Here is an 8368-nt window from a genome sequence, read left to right on the forward strand (position 1 = left end):
ACTATAATACTACCTCCTAGATACAAGAATATAACTATTATAATACTGCTCCCTATGTACAAGAATAGAACTACTATAATACTGCTCCTATATACAAGAATATAACTACTATAATACTGCCCCCTATATACAAGAATATAACTACTATAATACTGCCCCCTATATACAAGAATATAACTACTATAATACTGCCCCTATATACAAGAATATAACTACTATAATACTGCCCCCTATATACAAGAATATAACTACTATAATACTGCCCCTACATACAAAAATATAACTACTATAATACTGCTCCTGTATACAAGAATATAGCTTATATAATACTGCTCCTATATACCTGAATATAACTACTATAATACTGTCCCCTATATACAAGAATATAACTACTATAATACTGCCTCCTATATACAAAAATATAACTACTATAATACTGCTCCTATATACAAGAATATAACTACTATAATACTGCCACCTATATACAAGAATATATCTACTACAATACTGCCTCTATATACAAGAATATAACTACTATAATACTGCCTCCTATATACAAAAATATAACTACTATAATACTGCTCCTATATACAAGAATATAACTACTATAATACTGCCACCTATATACAAGAATATATCTACTATAATACTGCCCCCTATATACAAGAATATAACTACTATAATACTGCCCCCTATATAAAAGATTATAACTACTGTAATACTGCCCCCTATATGCAAGAATATAACTACTATAATACTGCTCCTATATACAAGAATATAACTACTATAATACTGCTCCTATATACAAGAATATAACTACTATAATACTGTCCCTATATACAAGAATATAACTACTATAATACTGCCCCTATATACAAGAATATAACTACTATAATACTGCCCCATAATATACGAGAAAACAACTATAATACTGCTCCTATATACAAGAATATAACTACTATAATACTGCTCCTATATACAGGAATATAACTACTTTAATACTGCCCCCTATATACAAGAATATAACTACTATAATACTGCTCCCTATATACAAGAATATAACTACTATAATACTGCTCCTATATACAGGAACATAACTACTATAATACTGCTCCCTATATACAAGAATATAACTACTATAATACTGCTCCTATATAGAGGAATATAACTACTATAATACTGCTCCTCTATACAAGAATATAACTACTATAATACTGCCCCCTATATACAAGAATATAACTACTATAATACTACCCCCTATATACAAGAATATAACTACTATAATACTGCTCCTATATACAAGAATATAACTACTATAATACTGTCCCCTATATACAAGAATATAACTACTATAATACTGCCTCCTATATACAAAAATATAACTACTATAATACTGCTCCTATATACAAGAATATAACAACTATAATACTGCCACCTATATACAAGAATATATCTACTATAATACTGCCCCCTATATACAAGAATATAACTACTATAATACTGCTCCTATATACAAGAATATAACTACTATAAGGGCATGACCACACGTGGCGGATTTCCTCCGCAACTGTCCGCATCAATGCCGCACAGAATCTGCGTCGCAGATTCTGCTGCGGATCTGCACAAAATGTGCAGAAAATTGATGCGGACTAGCTGCTGCGGACTGCGGGAAAAGTGCTTCCCTTCTCCCTATCAGTGCAGGATAGAGAGAAGGGACAGCACTTTCCCTAGTGAAAGTAAAAGAATTTCATACTTACCGGCCGTTGTCTTGGTGACGCGTCCCTCTTTCGGCATCCAGCCCGACCTCCCTGGATGACGCGCCAGTCCATGTGACCGCTGCAGCCTGTGCTTGGCCTGTGATTGGCTGCAGCCGTCACTTACACTGAAACGTCATCCTGGGAGGCCGGACTGGAGACAGACGCAGGGAGTTCTCGGTAAGTATGAACTTCTATTTTTTTACAGGTTGCTGTATATTGTGATCGGTAGTCACTGTCCAGGGTGCAGAAACAGTTACTGCCGATCGCTTAACTCTTTCAGCACCCTGGACAGTGACTATTTACAGACGTCTCCTAGCAACGCTCCCGTCATTACGGGAGCCCCATTGACTTCCTCAGTCTGGCTGTAGACCTAGAAATACATAGGTCCAGCCAGAATGAAGAAATGTCATGGTAGTAAAACCAATACGCTCCGCAGCACACATAAGATCTGCGGACTTCATTGCGGAATTTTGACTCTCCATTGAAGTCAATGGAGAAATTCCGCCATGAGTCCGCCACTGCTCCGCAACAGACAGAGCATGCTGCGGACACCAAATTCCGCTCCGCAGCCTATGCTCCGCAGCGGAATTTTACGCCTCGTCTAAACGAACACTGCTAAATTAAAGTGTAAGTCAATGGACAAACGGCTCCGCTGCGGATTAACGCTGTGGAGTGTCCGCAGCGGAATTTAAGTGAAATTCCGCCACGTGTGAACCCAGCCTAATACTGACCCCTATATACAAGAATATAACTACTATAATACTGCCCCCTATATAAAAGAATATAACTACTATAATACTGCCCCCTATATGCAAGAATATAACTACTATAATACTGCTCCTATATACAAGAATATAACTACTATAATACTGCTCCTATATACAAGAATATAACTACTATAATACTGCTCCCATATACAAGAATATAACTACTATAATACTGCCCCTATGTACAAGAATATAACTATTATAATACTGCCCCTATATACAAGAATATAACTACTATAATACTGCCCCCTATATACGAGAAAGCTACTATAATACTGCTCCTATATACAAGAATATAACTACTATAATACTGCTCCTATATACAAGAATATAACTACTTTAATACTGCCCCCTATATACAAGAATATAACTACTATAATACTGCTCCCTATATACAAGAATATAACTACTATAATACTGCTCCTATATACAGGAACATAACTACTATAATACTGCTCCCTATATACAAGAATATAACTACTATAATACTGCTCCTATATACAGGAATATAACTACCATAATACTGCTCCTATATACAGGAATAAAACTACTATAATACTGCTCCTCTATACAAGAATATAACTACTATAATACTGCCCCCTATATACAAGAATATAACTACTATAATACTACCCCCTATATACAAGAATATAACTACTATAATACTGCTCCTATATACAAGAATATAACTACTATAAGGGCATGACCACACGTGGCGGATTTCCTCCGCAACTGTCCGCATCAATGCCGCACAGAATCTGCGTTGCAGATTCTGCTGCGGATCTGCACAAAATGTGCAGTAAATTGATGCGGACTAGCTGCTGCGGACTGCGGTAAAAGTACTTCCCTTCTCCCTATCAGTGCAGGATAGAGAGAAGGGACAGCACTTTCCCTAGTGAAAGTAAACGAATTTCATACTTACCGCCCGTTGTCTTGGTGACGCGTCCCTCCTTCGGCATCCAGCCCGATCTCCCTGGATGACGCGGCAGTCCATGTGACCGCTGCAGCCTGTTATTAGCCTGTGATTGGCTGCAGCCGTCACTTAGACTGAAACGTCATCCTGGGAGGCCGGACTGGAAACAGAAGCAGGGAGTTCTCGGTAAGTATGAACTTCATATTTTTTTACAGATACATATATATTGGGATCGGTAGTCACTGTCCAGGGTGCAGAAACAGTTACTGCCGATCGCTTAACTCTTTCAGCACCCTGGACAGTGACTATTTACTGACGTCTCCTAGCAACGCTCCCGTCATTACGGGAGCCCCATTGACTTCCTCAGTCTGGCTGTAGACCTAGAAATACATAGGTCCAGCCAGAATGAAGAAATGTCAAGTTAAAAAAGCAAGACGGATCCGCAGCACACATAACATGTGCATGACAGCTGCGGACTTCATTGCGGAAATTAGAATCTCCATTGAAGTCAATGGAGAAATTCCGCCATGAGTCCGCCACTGCTCCGCAACAGACAGAGCATGCTGCGGACACAAAATTCCGCTCCGCAGCCTATGCTCCGCAGCGGAATTTTACGCCTCGTCTAAACGAACACTGCAAAATTTAAGTGGAAGTCAATGGAGAAACGGCTCCGCTGCGGATTAACGCTGAAGAATGTCCGCAGCGGAATTTAAGTGAAATCCCGCCACGTGTGAACCCAGCCTAATACTTTCCCCTATATACAAGAATATAACTACTATAATACTGCCTCCTATATACAAAAATATAACTACTATAATACTGCTCCTATATACAAGAATATAACTACTATAATACTGCCACCTATATACAAGAATATATCTACTATAATACTGCCTCTATATACAAGAACATAACTACTATAATACTGCCTCCTATATACAAAAATATAACTACTATAATACTGCTCCTATATACAAGAATATAACTACTATAATACTGCCACCTATATACAAGAATATATCTACTATAATACTACCCCCTATATACAAGAATATAACTACTATAATACTGCTCCTATATACAAGAATATAACTACTATAATACTGACCCCTATATACAAGAATATAACTACTATAATACTGCCCCCTATATAAAAGAATATAACTACTATAATACTGCCCCCTATATGCAAGAATATAACTACTATAATACTGCTCCTATATACAAGAATATAACTACTATAATACTGCTCCTATATACAAGAATATAACTACTATAATACTGTCCCTATATACAAGAATATAACTACTATAATACTGCCCCTATATACAAGAATATAACTATTATAATACTGCCCCTATATACAAGAATATAACTACTATAATACTGCCCCCTATATACAAGAAAACTACTATAATACTGCTCCTATATACAAGAATATAACTACTATAATACTGCTCCTATATACAAGAATATAACTACTATAATACTGCCCCCTATATACAAGAATATAACTACTATAATACTGCTCCTATATACAGGAACATAACTACTATAATACTGCTCCCTATATACAAGAATATAACTACTATAATACTGCTCCTATATACAGGAATATAACTACTATAATACTGCTCCTATATACAGGAATATAACTACTATAATACTGCTCCTATATACAAGAATATAACTACTATAATACTGCCCCCTATATACAAGAATATAACTACTATAATACTACCCCCTATATACAAGAATATAACTACTATAATACTGCTCCTATATACAAGAATATAACTACTATAATACTGCTCCTATATACAAGAATATAAATACTATAATACTGCCCCTATAGACAAGAATATAACTACCATAATACTGCCCCCTATGTACTAGTAAATAACAACTATAATACTGCCCCTATATACAAGAACTATAACTACTATAATACTGCTCCTATATACAAGAATATAACTACTATAATACTGCCTCATATATACAAGTATATAACTACTATAATACTGCCCCTATATACAAGAATATAACTACTATAATACTTCCCCCTATGTACTAGTAAATAACTACTATAATACTGCCCCTATATACAAGAACTATAACTACTATAATACTGCTCCTATATACAAGAATATAACTACTATAATACTGCCTCATATATACAAGAATATAACTACTATAATACTGCCCCTACATAAAAGAATATAACTACTATAATACTGACCCCTATATACAAGAATATAACTACTATAACACTGCCACTATATACAAGAATATAACTACTATAATACTGCTCCTATATACAAGAATATAACTACTATAATACTGCCACCTATATACAAGAATATATCTACTATAATACTGCCCCCTATATACAAGAATATAACTACTATAATACTGCTCCTATATACAAGAATATAACTACTATAATACTGCTCCTATATACAGGAACATAACTACTATAATACTGCTCCCTATATACAAGAATATAACTACTATAATACTGCTCCTATATACAGGAATATAACTACTATAATACTGCTCCTATATACAGGAATATAACTACTATAATACTGCTCCTATATACAAGAATATAACTACTATAATACTGCCCCCTATATACAAGAATATAACTACTATAATACTACCCCCTATATACAAGAATATAACTACTATAATACTGCTCCTATATACAAGAATATAAATACTATAATACTGACCCTATAGACAAGAATATAACTACCATAATACTGCCCCCGATGTACTAGTAAATAACAACTATAATACTGCCCCTATATACAAGAACTATAACTACTATAATACTGCTCCTATATACAAGAATATAACTACTATAATACTGCCTCATATATACAAGAATATAACTACTATAATACTGCCCCTATATACAAGAATATAACTACTATAATACTTCCCCCTATGTACTAGTAAATAACTACTATAATACTGCCCCTATATACAAGAACTATAACTACTATAATACTGCTCCTATATACAAGAATATAACTACTATAATACTGCCTCATATATACAAGAATATAACTACTATAATACTGCCCCTATATACAAGAATATAACTACTATAATACTGACCCCTATATACAAGAATATAACTACTATAACACTGCCACTATATACAAGAATATAACTACTATAATACTGCTCCTATATACAAGAATATAACTACTATAATACTGCCCTCTATATAAAAGAATATAACTACTGTACTACTGCTCCTATATACAAGAATCTAACTAATATAACACTGCTCCTATATACAAGAATCTAACTACTATAATACTGATCCTATATACAAGACTATAACTACTATAATACTGCTCCTATATACAAGAATATAACTACTATAATACTGCCCCCTATATACAAGAATATAACTACTATAATACTGCTCCTATATACAAGAATATAACTACTATAATACTGACCCCTATATACAAGAATATAACTACTATAATACTGCCCCTATATAAAAGAATATAACTACTATAATACTGCCCCCTATATACAAGAAAACTACTATAATACTGCTCCTATATACAAGAATATAACTACTATAATACTGCTCCTATATACAAGAATATAACGACTATAATACTGCCCCCTATATACAAGAATATAACTACTATAATACTGCTCCCTATATACAAGAATATAACTACTATAATACTGCTCCTATATACAGGAACATAACTACTATAATACTGCTCCCTATATACAAGAATATAACTACTATAATACTGCTCCTATATACAGGAATATAACTACTATAATACTGCTCCTATATACAGGAATATAACTACTATAATACTGCTCCTATATACAAGAATATAACTACTATAATACTACCCCCTATATACAAGAATATAACTACTATAATACTGCTCCTATATACAAGAATATAAATACTATAATACTGCCCCTATAGACAAGAATATAACTACCATAATACTGCCCCCTATGTACTAGTAAATAACAACTATAATACTGCCCCTATATACAAGAACTATAACTACTATAATACTGCTCCTATATACAAGAATATAACTACTATAAGGCTGGGTTCACACGTGGCGGAATTTCACTTAAATTCTGCTGCGGACACTCCGCAGCGTTAATCCGCAGCGGAGCCGTTTGTCCATTGACTTACACTTTAATTTAGCAGTGTTCGTTTAGACGAGGCGTAAAATTCCGCTGCGGAGCATAGGCTGCGGAGCGGAATTTGGTGTCCGCAGCATGCTCTGTCTGTTGCGGAGCAGTGGCGGACTCATGGCGGAATTTCTCCATTGACTTCAATGGAGATTCTAATTTCCGCAATGAAGTCCGCAGCTGTCATGCACATGTTATGTGTGCTGCGCATCCGTCTTGCTTTTTTAACTTGACATTTCTTCATTCTGGCTGGACCTATGTATTTCTAGGTCTACAGCCAGACTGAGGAAGTCAATGGGGCTCCCGTAATGACGGGAGCGTTGCTAGGAGACGTCAGTAAATAGTCACTGTCCAGGGTGCTGAAAGAGTTAAGCGATCGGCAGTAACTGTTTCTGCACCCGGGACAGTGACTACCGATCCCAATATACATGTATCTGTAAAAAAAAATGAAGTTCATACTTACCGAGAACTCCCTGCTTCTGTCTCCAGTCCGGCCTCCCAGGATGACGTTTCAGTCTAAGTGACGGCTGCAGCCAATCACAGGCTAATAACAGGCTGCAGCGGTCACATGGACTGCCGCGTCATCCAGGGAGATCGGGCTGGATGCCGAAGGAGGGACGCGTCACCAAGACAACGGGCGGTAAGTATGAATTTCTTTGACTTTCACAAGGGAAAGTGCTGTCCCTTCTCTCTATCCTGCACTGATAGGGAGAAGGGAAGTACTTTTACCG

The sequence above is a fragment of the Rhinoderma darwinii genome, chromosome 13 (assembly GCF_050947455.1).
Source record: "Rhinoderma darwinii isolate aRhiDar2 chromosome 13, aRhiDar2.hap1, whole genome shotgun sequence".
NCBI lineage: Eukaryota > Metazoa > Chordata > Amphibia > Anura > Rhinodermatidae > Rhinoderma > Rhinoderma darwinii.